Source organism: Physeter macrocephalus, chromosome 20, assembly GCF_002837175.3.
Source record: "Physeter macrocephalus isolate SW-GA chromosome 20, ASM283717v5, whole genome shotgun sequence".
Lineage (NCBI taxonomy): Eukaryota > Metazoa > Chordata > Mammalia > Artiodactyla > Physeteridae > Physeter > Physeter macrocephalus.
This window is the reverse complement of record NC_041233.1, coordinates 12380292-12394451: the sequence shown is the minus strand read 5'-3', so window position 1 is coordinate 12394451 and position 14160 is coordinate 12380292. Positions and strand designations below refer to the sequence as shown.

The following is a 14160-nucleotide window of genomic DNA, read 5'->3' as shown; positions in this document are numbered from 1 at the left end:
TACAGTCTGAAGTCCAGGAGCCTGATTCCTCCAGCTCCGTTTTTCTTTCTTAAGATTGCTTTGGGTATTCGGCATCTGGTAAATGGGAGTGTTTCCGTAATTTCTCTTTCAGATTTTTCATCATTGGTGTATAGGAATGCATTAATTTTGTATCCTGCAACTTTACCAAATTCATTGATTAGCACTTGTAGTTTTCTGGTGGCATCTTTAGGATTCTCTATGTATAGTATCATGTCATCTGCAAACAGTGACAGTTTTACGTCTTCTTTTCCAATTTGTATTCCTTTTATTTCTTTTTCTTCTCTGATTGCTGTGGCTAAAACTTCCAAAACTATGTTGAATAAGAGTGGTGAGAGTGGCCAACCTTGTCTTGTTTCTGATCTTAGAGGAAATGGTTTCACTTTTTCACCATTGAGAATGATGTTGGCTGTGGGTTTGTCATTTATGGCCTTTATGATGTTGAGGTAGTTCCCTCTATGCCTACTTTCTGGAGGGTTTTTAATCATAAATGGGTGTTGAATTTTGTCGAAAACTTTTTCTGCATCTTTTGAGATGATCATATGGCTTTTATCTTTCAGTTTGTTAATATGGTGTATTACATTGATTGATTTGCCTATATTGAAGAATCCTTGCATTCCTGGGATAAACCCCACTTGATCATGGTGTATTATTCTTTTAATCTGCTCTTGGATTCTGTTTGCTAGTATTTGGTTGAGGATTTTGTATCTGTCTTCATCAGTGATATTGGCCTGTAGTTTTATTTTTGTGTGACATCTTTGTCTGGTTTTGGTATCAGGGTGTTGGTGGCCTCGTAGAATGAGTTTGGGAGTGTTCCTCCCTCTGCTATATTTTGGAAGAGTTTGAGAAGGATAGGTGTTAGCTCTTCTCTAAATGCTTGATAGAAATTGCCTGTGAAGCCATCTGGTCCTTGGCTTTTGTTTGTTGGAAGATTTTTAATCACAGTCTCAATTTCAGTGTTTGTGATTGGTCTGTTTATATTTTCTATTTTTTTCCTGTTTCAGTCTCGGAGGGTTGTGCTTTTCTAAGAAGGTGTCCATTTCTTCCAGGTTGTCCATTTTTTTGGCATATAGTTGCTTGTAGTAATCTCTCATGGTCCTGTGTATTTCTGCAGTGTCAGTTGTTACTTCTCCTTTTTCATATCTAATTCTATTGATTTGAGTCTTCTCCCTTTTTTTCTTGATGAGTCTGGCTAATGGTTTATCAATTTATCAATATTCCATTGTATATTTTTACCACATCTTTATCCATTCATCTGTTGATGGATAATTAGGTTTCTTTCATGTCTTGGCTATTGTAAATAGTGCTGCTATGAAGCACAGCACAGTTTTAATACTGTGATCCATGACAGAAGATTTATTGAGATTAAATATTGAAGAAATCAACATTAACAATAATTTTATTTATATAATTATAATATATAATTAAACATATAAGATTATTATATATAGTGTATAATTAAATATCGAAAATATATATACTGTTTTACAAAAGAGCTCTACTAGGTGAATTCTAACCCTTGAAAAATACACTTAAAAATACTTAGGCAACTAGAAAAGATTCTTGATGATATTTGACAATCAAGAGCACATATTTATTAACTTGCTGTCCTTGCATAATGCTACCAAAAAATGCATAGGACATCATATAGGTTTTTACAGAGGCTTTGCACCTTTGGAGAACAGGCTGAGAAGAAAAAAAAAGACTTCTCTGCTCAACATCATTAGTCATTGGGGAAATGTAAATAAAAACCACATTAAGGTATCACTTCACACCCATGAGGTTGGCTACAATTTAAAAAGAAGAAAAAAATCAGAAAACAAGCTTTGGGGAAGATGTGGAGAAATTGAAACCCTTATACATTGTGGAGGGAGTATAAAATTGTTCAGCTGCTATGAAAAACAGTTTGGTGACTCCTCAAAGTTAAACATAGAATTACCATGTGATTTAGCAATTCCGCTTCTGGAGAAATGAAAGCATCCACTACCAATTCTACACAAAAGAATTGAAAACAAGACAAATACTTGTACATGTATATTTTTAGCCCCACCAGTCACATTAGCTGAAAGGTGGAAATAGCCCAAATGTTCATCAACAGATGAATGGATGAACAAAATGTGGTATATGCATATAATGGAGTATTATTCAGTCATAAAAAGGAATGAAGTATTGCTAGATGTTACAACATGGATGAACCTCAGAAACATTATACTGAGTAAGAAATGCCAGATGCAAAAGGGCCACATATGCATGATTCCATTTATATGGAATATCCAGAATTGGTAAATCTATAGAGATAGAATGCAAATTGGTGTTTGCCAGGGCTGGAGAGAAGGAGGAATGGGGAGCGTATGCTTAATGGGTATGGGGTTTTGTTTTGGGGAGATGATGTTTTGGAACTAGATAGGGGTGGTAGTTGCACAACATTGTGAATGTACTAAATGCCACTGAACTGTATACTTTAAAATGGTTGATTTTATCTTACATGAATTTAACTTCAATTTAAAAAAATCTTCTGTTGGATTATTGCAAAGGTATAGAAAAGAAGAAAGATGTGATCTGTGACCCATAAGGAGTGCTGCAAATATTGTTCTCATACTTGTAAAAACATACCTGTCTAGGACCCCATTCCCTCATGTCCCTACCTAGGCATAATCTAATATTATACATTTAACGGGCAAGTGTTGTGTTTTTGTTTTAAGTTATCTCTTTTTTTTTTTTTCTTTGTGGTACGTGGGCATCTCACTGTTGTGGCCTCTCCCATTGTGGAGCACAGGCTCTGGAAGCACAGGCTCAGCAGCCATGGCTCACAGGCCTAGCTGCTCTGCGGCATGTGGGACCTTCCCGGAACGGGGCACGAACCCGTGTCCCCTGCATCGGCAGGCGGACTCACAACCACCGCGCCACCAGGGAAGCCGTAAGTTATCTCTTTCAGCAAGCGTTTGCATTTAACTCAAGAATTTGCAAACTTAAATCCAATAGGATTATAATGGAGGAAATTCAGGAAAGGTGGAGGAACATACCTTGGTCATATTTGGGCTCCAGTGGGCCCTCCTTTGAGCTGTATACCTCACTATGTAGGGAGTTGGCTTTGTTCTTTATTTGTATGGTTGGTCCTATTGTCTTTTACAGAGTATGAGAATTTGGATGCTTGGGCAAAATTTCAAGCAATATTATTTTTTTAATTTAATATTTATTTTATACTGGGTTATAGTTGTGTTGTGTTAGTTTCAGCTAAGTGAATCAGTTATACACATATCCATTATTTTCAGATTCTTCTCCCATATAGGTTATTACAGAATATTGAGTAGAGTTCCTGTGCTATGCAGTAGGTTCTTTTTGATTGTCTGTTTTATATATAGCAGTGTGTATATGTTAATCCCAAACTCCTATTTTATCCCTCTTCTCCACGTTTCCCCTTTGGTAACCGTAAGTTTGTTAGAAAAGTCTGTTTATGTTTTGTAAATAAGTTCATTTGTACCATTTTTTTAGATTCTATATATAAGTAATATCATGTGATATTTGTTTCTGTGTCTGACTTAATTCACTTAGTATGATAATCTCTGCGTCCACCCCCTGTTGCTGCAAATGACACTATTTCATTCTTTTTGATGGCTGAGTAATATTCCGTTGTATATATGTATCACATCTTTATCCATTCCTCTGTCAGTGGACATTTAGGTTGCTTCCATGACTTGGCTATTGTGAATAGCGCTGCAAGGAACATTGGAGTGCATGTATCTTTTCGAATTATGTATTTTTCCGGGTATATGCACAGGAATAGGATTGCTGGTTCACGTGGTGGTTTCATTTTTAGTTTCGTGAGGAACCTCCATACTGTTCTCCATAGTGGTTGCACCAATTTACATTCCCACCAACAGTGTTTGAGGATTCTCTTTTCTCCACACCCTCTCCAGCACTTACTGTCCATAGACTTTTTGATGATGGCCATTCTGACCAGAGTGAGGTGATACCTCATTGCAGTTTTGATTTGCATTTCTCTGCTAATTAATGATGTTGAACATCTTCTCATGTGCTTTTTTGGCCATCGGTATGTCTTCTTTGGAGAAATGTCTATTTAGATCTTCTGCGCATTTTTTGATTTTTTGTTTTTATGTAGAGCTGCATGAGCTGTTTGAATATTTTGGAGATTAATCCCTTATCGGTCGCTTCATTTGCAAATATTCTCTCCCATTCTGTGGGTTGTCTTTTCATTTTGTTTATTGGTTTCCTTTGCTGTGCAAAAGCCTTTAAGTTTAATTTGGTCCCATTTTTAAATTTTTGTTTTTATTTTCATTACTCTGGGAGGTGGATGCAAAAAGATACTGCTGCAATTTATGTCAGAGAATGTTCCACCTATGTTTTCCTCTAGGAGTTTTACAGTATCTGGCCTTAAATTTAGGTATTTAATCCATTTTGAGTTTATTTTTGTGTATGGTGTTAGGGAATGTTCTAATTTCATTATTTCACATGTAGCTGTCCAGTTTTCCCAGCACCACTTACTGAAGAGACTGTCTTTTCTCCATCTTATGTTCTTTCTTCCTTTGTTGTAGATTAATTGACCATAGGTGCGTGGGCTTAACTTCTGGGCTTTCTATCCTGTTCCATTGATCTATATTTCTGTTTTTGTGACAGGACCATACTCTTTTGATGACTGTAGCTTTGTAGTATAGTCTGAAGTCAGGGAGCCTGATTCCTCCAACTCTGTTGTTCTTTCTCAGGAGTGCTTTGGCTATTCAGGGTCTTTTGTGTTTCCATACAAATTAAAAAATTTTTTGTTCTAGGTCTGTGAAAAATGCCATTGGTAATTTGATAGGGATTGCATTAAATCTGTAGATTGCCTTGGGTATTATACTCATTTTGACAATATTAATTCTTCCAATCCATGAACATGGTGTATCTTTCCATCTGTTTGTGTCATCTTAGATTTCTTTCATCAGTGTCTTACAGTTTTCAGAGTACAGGTCTTTTGCCTCCTTAGGTAGGTTTATTCCTAGGTATTTTTTTTTTTTTTTTTTGACTGCACCACATGGCATGTGAGATCTTATTAGTTCCCTGACCAGGTATTGAATCCGCAGCCCCTGCAATGGAAGCGTGGAGCCTTAACTACTAGACTGCCAGGGAAGTCCTGCTAGGTATTTTATTCTTTTTGATGTGATGGTAAATGGGATTGTTTCCTTAATTTCTCTTTCTGATCTTTTGTTGTTAGTGTATAGGAATGCAAGAGATTTCTATGTATTAATTTTGTACACTACAACTTTACTGGATTCATTGATGAGCTCTAGTAGTTTTCTGATGACATCTTTAGGATTTTCTTTGTATAGTATCATATCATCTGTAAACAGTGACAATTTTACTTCTTTTTTTCCAATTTGGATTCCTTTTATTTCTTTTTCTTCTCTGATTGCCATGGCTAGGACTTCCAAAACTATGTTGAGTAAAAGTGGTGAGAGTGGACGTCCTTGTCTCATTCCTGATCTTAAAGGAAATGCTTTCAGTTTTTCCCCATTGAGAATGAGGTTAGTTGTGCGTTTGTCATATATGGCCTTTATTATGTTGAGGTAGGTTCCCTCTATGCCCATTTTCTGGAGAGTTTTTAATCATAAATGGGTATTGAATTTTGTGAAAAGCTTTTTATGCATCTTTTGAGATCATATGTTTTTTATTCTTCAGTTTGTTACTATATAGTATCACACTGATTGATTTGCATATATTGAAGAATCCTTGTATTCCTGGGATAAATCCCACTTGATCATGGTGTTTGATCCTTTAAATGTATTGTTGGATTTGGTTTGCTAGTATTTTGTTGAGGATTTTTGCATCTATGTCCATCAGTGATGTTGGCCTGTAACTTCCCTTTTTTTTGTGGTATCTTTGTCTGGTTTTTGGTATCAGGGTGATGGTGGCTTCATAGAATGTCTGAGTGTATTCCTTCCTCCACAATTTTTTGGAAGAGTTTTAGAAGGATAGGTATCAACTCTTCTCTAAATGTTTGGTAGAATTTGTGAAGCCATCTGGTCCTGGACTTTTGTTGGAATATTTTTAATCACAGTTTCAATTTCAGTACTTGTGATTGGCCTGTTCATATTTTCTATTTCTTCCTGGTTCAGTCTTGGAAGGTTGTACCTTTCTAAGAATTTGTCCATTTCTTCTAGGTTGTCCATTTTATTGGCATATAGTTGCTTGTAGTAGTCTCTTGTGATCCTTTGTATTTCTGTGGTATCCATTGTTACTTTTCCTTTTTCATTTCTAATTTTACTGATTTGAGCCCTCTCCCTTTTTTGCTTGAGGAGTCTGGCTAAAGGTTTTTCAATTTTGTTTATCTTTTCAAAGAACCAGCTTTTAGTTTCATTGACCTTTGTTCTTTTATTGTTTTCTTCGTCTCTATACATTTATTTCTGCTCTGATCTTTACGATTTCTTCCCTTCTACTTACTTTGGGTTTTGTTTGTTCTTCTTTCTCTATTTGCTTTAGGTGTCAAGCAATAATTTTAGTGGGGTGAAGAGAAACTGCTTTAGAACTGCAGTGAGTTCAGAAAAAATAAAAATGACTTTTAGTTTTATCTGGTTTACGTTCAAAATGAAAGCACCTTTTTTGAATCCTTTGGATAAAATGTATATTCCTACAACCAGGTTGCTTGTGGAAGTAAATAGAAGACTGCCATGAGAAAATAGTCATTATTTTTTGAGCCACTAAAATCTTAGCATTTCAGCATCTTTGAGATACACCAACATTGGAGAGTTTTGGTAATTTTTCATTTAAAAAGTGATTGATGACTGTAAGAGGAAACCAGGCAGGCTTCATATATCCTACCCTTTGGACGTCATAGATAATAAAGGTAAACCTTATTATCTAACTTATATCTAATTGTGATTCTGATGCTTGACGAAGTGTACCCATATGGAATCTGAGGCCATGAGAACAAAGTTACATAAACAACAGAGAGGGTACAAAGGAAATTAGAATAAACGTGGTCCCTGTTAGTATCTACACTTGTGTAAATGAGAAATTTGAACTTGGTTTTTTTTTCCTTCCTAGCTAAAGAACTGAGAAATGGATGGTTCTGTGGGGAAGTGATTGTGTATTTCGGCAATCTGCCTCCCAGGAGGAATTTGCCAGGTCTAGCAGAATGTCAGAGCACTGTTGTAGCTGAGAACAAATATTAAAGAAATGCGTTACTTAAGGTGGAATAAAATCTGAAAATCACCTTCAATCTCTTTCTAACTTTATTTTTAATTAAGTCTCCTGGATGGAACAACATGGATCTCTGATTAGTTATATGAAATTGCTAATTTCTTGTGGAAGAAGCACATTAGTCTCTTGACTTTAAAGCTTCCAAAATGATACAGCAAAACCTACAGAATTTGAGGTTAAATATCTATGTTTTATCCTGTGGTGAAATCTTTTCTTCTTACCTCTCCTCAGAGTACAGATTAAATTCATCATCATTTTCAGTTTCTGCTTTATCAAATATTTATTGACCATTGAGTCTGTGCAAGGGATGCAGAGCAATATTTTATAAGCCACAATCTTTTAAATAAATGATTTTATAATTTATCTGGGGAGATGGTTGTACTTTGTTGGATAGTGTTCCTCCCATCCGCATCCCCAAATTCAGGTCTTTCCTGAAACCTCTGAATGTGACTTTATTTGGAAATACGTTGTTGCAGGTGTAATTTGTTCAGAAGAGGTCAGATTGGAATAGGGTGGGCCCTTAATCCAATATGACTGGTGTCCTTATAAGAAAAGGAAAAGAGACAAAGATGGTATGTGAAGATGGAGGTAGAAATTGGAGTGATGAGTCTATAAGCAAAGAGCTCCATGGTTTGCTGGCCACAGCTGAAGCTCTGAGAAAGTCATGGAATAGATCCTGCTCTAGAGCCTTCAGAGAGAGCATGGCCCTCCATTCACCTTGATCTCAGACTTCTAGCCTCCAGACCTGTGAGAGAATATATATTCTCTGTTTTGAGCCACCAGGTTTGTGGCACATTGTGATAGCAGCCTTAAGAAACGAATACAATAGACATAAAAAATAAAGCTCCTATTATTCAGCACCGGTTACATTCCAGGTCTCCTGTCTTTGAGCTGTTTTCTGCCCTAAGGTATCTTCACCATCACCCCCGGAGGAGCAACCAGAGAGCAAGAGAGGCCTAACAACTTGCTCAATATCATTCAGCAAGTGGCTCTAACCCTTGTCAATTTTACTCCAGTGACCATTCGCCTAACCATGGGAGGAAGCCCATATGGCAGGCAGGAGGCAAAATGACAGGCAAGAGGGGACAGACCCCGAAGCTGGCACTAGCCCAGGTGTCCATGAAGAGTTATACAGAGAAAATTGCCTGAGGTCCGTCCATAGGATGGGCTGCTACAGGAGCACAGAAGAGCAGAGTGTGGCAGCAGTCAGTTGTATGGGCAAATCTCTAATGCGTTCTGCTAAGTGAAAGAGGCAACACGCAAGAGAGTACATACTATATATTGATAGTTCCCTCTCTCCAAAGTTCTAGAATAGGAAAAACTAGTCCGTGGTGGAAAAAAATAAAAACAGTGGTTTCCAACTCTGGTGCAGATTCTCTGTGGAGAACTTGACGCCGAGGTCCCTGACCTTTGGGGGTTCAGGGGGACAGAGACAGATCCAAGCCCGGCTTCTCACACACTGGGTAGCCGTCTCTGTGTACACAGCTGGGAGTGGAAGAGTCTCTAAATACCACGAGGCCAGGGACCATGCCAGTTTTAGGACCGTCCTTTTCCAGGGACTGCCACCGTTCCTGGCTCATAAATGTGTGTCCCTCAATAAATATTTGTGGCATAAGAGAATCCACTTGCAAACACGGTATTGTTGATATTCATCATCCTTGAGTTCCCACAATTTGTGCCACATAAGTGAGCACTTGATTATATACTATAGGGCCGTGTTCCCTCACGTCTGTCATTTTATCAGCCCAGTCATCTGTACTAACACAGAGAGCGAGTGGGAGAGAGTAAGAGACAGAAAGGCGATGAGATTAAGAGGTTCCGCTGTAATTCCGGAGTTTGTGTAGCAAATTTACATGACGGCCCTGCAGACTCTGTAGTGTTTCCAGAATTGCTGGAAGTTTGTGATAGTTTAAGCGAAGTAAATAAATGTGCCTAGCTCTGGGCTGGGCACTGGGGGAGAATTGAGGAGAGGCGGAATCCGCGCCGTTGGGCTGAAGGACTTCACTCTCCACGGGGAAGGGAAGGTCCACCTGACTGTAGGCGGCTTACTGCCTGCGGGGAAGCGCGGCCCTGCTCTCACCTGCCGGCTGCAGGGCAGGCACCAGCACGCGGCCAGGCCACTCTTTCCCGCTAAGCCCCAGACTGGCTCAGGATGTCTTCTCACTTGCACCCCCAGAGAGCCACACTAAACCACCGGGATCAGTAGGCGAAGGCAGTCGGTCACGAGGAGATGGATGTGGGTTTCAGAGGTCATGGACGGCTTCGTGGAGGAGGCGCGTTGATCTCAACATAAAGCACGGCTCACACGGTGGGGTCTGCACCTGCGATCGACCTACCCTGCCTCAGGCTGGCAGCTTGGAGCTTCCACAGGGACTCCAGCCTTGACTCCTGTGAGGAGGGGCTGTGCTGTCGATTTGGCTCCATTGCTGCCCATCCTCTCTGGAGCCGAAATCTCCTCCGAACCAAGGCCACCCCTTGGTGAGGTGTCACAGATCCTGCAGGGGAATAGGAGGTGGGTGACCAGGAACCCTGTAGGATGGGTCTGGCTTACAGTGGTGGGTTACCACACAGCTCAGGTGTTGTTTTTGTCTTTTTGTTTGTTTGTTTTGAACAGCCTGCTTGCTCTTCTTGAGTGATGACTTTCTCAAGTGAAGCATCTCTGAAAGGATAACCCTGTATGAGGCTGCCGCTCCTACCGCCACAGAATCCCAGGGCAACTGTGCTGTGAATCAGCGCCGTAAGATGTGTGGCTCACACCATATCTACACCTGAAGGCCTGAGCCTCCTAGTACACCGCTTGCAGGTTTCCAGACGTCGAGTCTGGACAGACGGTGCCTCTGCTTAAACAGAGCGGTTGTGTTGGCTTGTTTAGAGGCGCCTCTGCTAGGAAAGATGGAGAAGAAATTCTCTTCCAAGGTTGGGCCTTAACAGGCGCTTGTAGCTACAGAGCCTTGTCTAATAAAGAAGGATGAAGGCTTTTCCTTTCAACTTTTTTAAAAAAGAGCAGCAATCTTTCTGCTTCAGCCGGCACCAAACCCTAGTCAGTTGTTCTTTTTTATGCTTTGCCTGCTTCCCAGAAGTATAGAATATGGCTTGAAAAAAAAAAAAAAAAAAAAAAAAAACCAAATGTCAAGATTGTTGACTCTTGTGGGGAGGTTTGTCTCAGGAGTTATTTTCTTTCCCGCTCTTTGGTGTCCTTGGGGGGATTTTCAGATGCCCAGCTCCATAGCATCAGCTCTCCTGGCGATGACCTGACCTCCCCACCTGTTCTCATTCTGCTTTCTGACATCCGAACAGGAAATTTGCATTTTAAAATTGGTTGCTTGCTGATCTAAAGGAGATGTTTCTTATCTGAGGTCTGAGGTTAGGTGAGGACCGGAGAGAGGGAGATTTTATTGGGAGAGTCTCCATTAGACCAGTACTCACATCCCAGGGCCACAACTTATTCTGCTAATGGTTAAGACGACCTTGACTTTGATTTCTGAAACTGCTACATTCACACTTTTTCAGTAGGGTCAGTATTTGTATTGAAAAAGACTCATTCTTGGCAGTAAAACTTCCCCCAACTTTTGTTTTTTTACTGACTTGATGGCTTTTTCTAGAACGCATGATAGATGAAGCCAGGACACAGTCTGGCCATAAAAGACATATGGATTCAATCAGATTTGCCAGAACACAGCTGCAGGGTAAAATCTAAAAAGTGACTCGAGACATCAAGATGCTGCCTAGGCAATTTCTTGGCCAGGAATCTTTTGGCTGCTTCTTGTTTTAAATTCTTTCATTTTGCATTTTGGGAAATGACTCTCAAATGAAAGCCAAAATCCTAAGTGCAGAAAGATAAATCACATGTCTTTTGCTATGAATTCTGATTATTTCCCTTGAAGGAGTAGCCAAGAGCTTTTTTCTCACATAAAAATACTTTTGCCTGTTAATGAGAAACAGAGTTAATTGGGTTCTACAGAGGCCAATTTTAGCTGAGTTAAAAGACAAATACTTTAGAGTCAGAAAAGGCCTTAGAGACACCTAATTTAATCCCTTCTTATGGGATCAGAGAGGGTGAAAGCCTGGCCCGAGAGCACACAGCAGGCTGGGTGCAGCACAGGGAGGATTGCGTTTCATCCCGTGCTCACTCAGGCGAGTCAATTCTCTGACCTTTCTGACTGTTACTAACGAGGCTCCCTGCCATTATTTACATAAGAATATCTCAAGGATGAGATTTCATTCCTTGGAACTAAGAGATGAAAATAGAGAAATCATGTCACACGTATAGCATCAGCACCCAAAAGACCTCTTTGTTTAAATAAAATGCAAAAGCCAGTGTGCTATTTGAATGAATTCACCTGGTGGCCTAGGCAGCCTTGTTTTTGAAGAGAGTTTTCTGTGATCTTTGCTTGCATGGTGTGGAATTCTAACCCAACAGACACAGAATACAGAACCCAGAGAAAGGCCCTTTCAGAGTGAAACATGGACGATGTTGAGATCATATCAAGGAAACTGAAAAGTAAATATTAGCAGGGCTTGCTGCAACAGGATAGCACGGGTGGGGATGGAACAGAGCGTTCCTCAGCTTGGCATGGCCCAGGGTACGGGAGGGACCAACCCCTAGAGCCTGCTGGAAAGCTCAGCCATGCCAGGCACTGAACTGAGCCACGGTGCCTTCCTGCCCCTGTCATTTGGGAATTGTATGTGGTCAGGATACAAATGATGGCCAGCCTTCTGGCCATGAATGATTAGCATAATAATTCAGCCAATGCATTAATTTTAGATTGCTGCAAGCGATCAGACTCATGTTTTCATTTGCAGTTTTGTAAAAGAGACCAGCTTGCTCCAAACACTTTTCTGTAATAATTCATATTGCAATATTGAATAAGGATGTTCTGATTATTTTATTTTGAGGCTTATACTGAAAGAAGTCTAACATTATTGCTCTTCTCATCTGTTATTCAATGAGTGTTTTCCAGCTGGATGGAAAGACAGATCTATCTGTTCAGACAGATCTGTTTTCTGTCTGAGTCATTGTTGCTAACAGTTGTTAGGGAAGCAGAAACCTTCTCAGTCAATTGATGTGTTCCAGCTGTGCAACTTTGGAAATCGTATTTCTACTGCAAAAAGGATTGGTGACTTTTTCTAATGTTCCTTCCATTAAAAAAGATAGTTTGTCATGGGATGCCACTTTTCAATTTTTCAGAAAGATTTAAAATTGACGATGAATTACTTTCTTGCAACCAGGACAGAGTTGTATTGAAAGTAGCTTCAGATCCTCAAATAATTGCCTGGCTTCATGCAGAAGCTTTCATGGTGGTTCCAAATACCCAACCTCCAAACCCAACACTGATATTTTATGCACTGAAAGCAGCAGCTGCTGCTTCCTCTTCCTCCTCCTCTTCCTCCTCCTCCTCCTCTTCCTCCTCTTCTTCCTCCTCCTCCTCTTCCTCCTCCTCTTCTTCCTTTTCCTCCTTTTAAAAACAGCTTTATTGAGATATAATTCACATAGCATACAGTTTACTCATTTGAAGTGCAAAATTCAATGATTTTTTTAGTATATTTACAAGAGTTGTGCAACCATAACCACCATTAATTTTAGAATATTTTCATTACTCCGAAAGGAAGCCGTGCTCCCCTTAGCTACCCACCCCATGTCGTACCCAACGGTCCCCAGCCTTAGGTAACCAGGAGTCTACCCTCTGTCTCTGTAGACTTGCCTATTATGGGCATTTCCTATAAATGGAATCATACAATATGTGGTCCCTTAACATAATGTTTTCAACATTCACTCATGTCTTAGCTCCTCTCAGCACTCCATTTGTTTTAATGGCTAATAATATTAATAATAATAATTATAATATTTAATGGAAAAATATTCCATTGTATGGTTATACCTCAATTTGTTTATCCATTCATCTATGGATGGACATTTGAGTTTTTTCCATTTTTGGCTTTTATGACAAGTGCTGCTGTGAACATTCATGGACAAGTCTGTGTGGATATGTTTTCATTTTTCTTGGGTATCTACCTAGGACTGGAATTGCTCCATCATATGTTAGCTGTGTTTAACCTTTTGAGAAACTGCAAGACTGTTTTCCAAAGTGACTGCACCACTTTATGTTCCCACCAGCAGTGTGTGTGTTCTGACTTTTCCACATTCTCTCTAAAACTTATGTCTTTTTTTTTTATAGCCATCCTACTGGGTGTGTGGTGGTGAAACCTCCTTAAAACTATTTTGAAAGCATTTTAGTAATGCCGTTCAGCCCAGATGGATTCTGTGTAGTGAGAGAGGAAAACAGATAGCACCAGCCCCACACGTTTCCAAACATGAGCTGTAGGAGGACAGTGACTTTGTTCACCACTGTGTCCCCAGAGTCTAAAAAAAGGCGTAACACATAGTAGGCATGGAAACATTTGTAGAATGAATGCCTAAATGAGTTCATGAAGAGTCTACTGTGTGCTAGCATTGGTGTGGGTGCAGAGGTACACAAGACATCGCCCTGCTCCCAAAGAGCTTAACGTTTTGAAGGAAATAGAATGGAATTATTCCTGAAAGGAAGTTACTGATGGAGAAGGGTACATGTTAAAGGGAAGTGTACTCATTTCTAAGCCACTGAAATGTAGATGATGAAAACCTGAGCTCTCTGGTCTTAGCCTGATTTGTAAAGTCTGGCTTCCAGGAAATGGTAGGGAAAAAAAAAGTATTAGTCACTCAAACTGCAATGAGGGAGGTGGTCTTCCACATAATACCTGAAACCTCCCCAGGCAGTACAGCATTGTCCCCGCCACCCTCTGTCTCTTAATGTGACTGTGGGATCAGAATATAATATGATTCTTCTCATTTTTTTTTGAATTTTATTTATTTTTTTATACAGCATGTTCTTATTAGTCATCCATTTTATACACATCAGTGTATACATATCAATCCCAATTGCCCAATTCATCACACCACCATCCCCGCCC

At 39.7% G+C, this 14160-nt stretch overlaps 1 protein-coding gene across 9 annotated transcripts in view; it reads left to right on the top strand.

Moving 5' to 3' along the window:
• Positions 1-14160, top strand: part of FAM13C (family with sequence similarity 13 member C) — a 401019-nt gene that overhangs the window by 86418 nt on the left and 300441 nt on the right. For 7 of the 9 annotated variants that reach the window (XM_055081352.1, XM_055081356.1, XM_055081355.1 and 4 more), the window contains exon 4: positions 2795-2935. The exons of the other annotated variants lie outside the window; for them this stretch is intronic. The gene's annotated coding sequence lies outside the window, so the exon portion shown is untranslated. The remainder of the gene's footprint in view (positions 1-2794; positions 2936-14160) is intronic. 9 annotated transcript variants of the gene reach the window in all.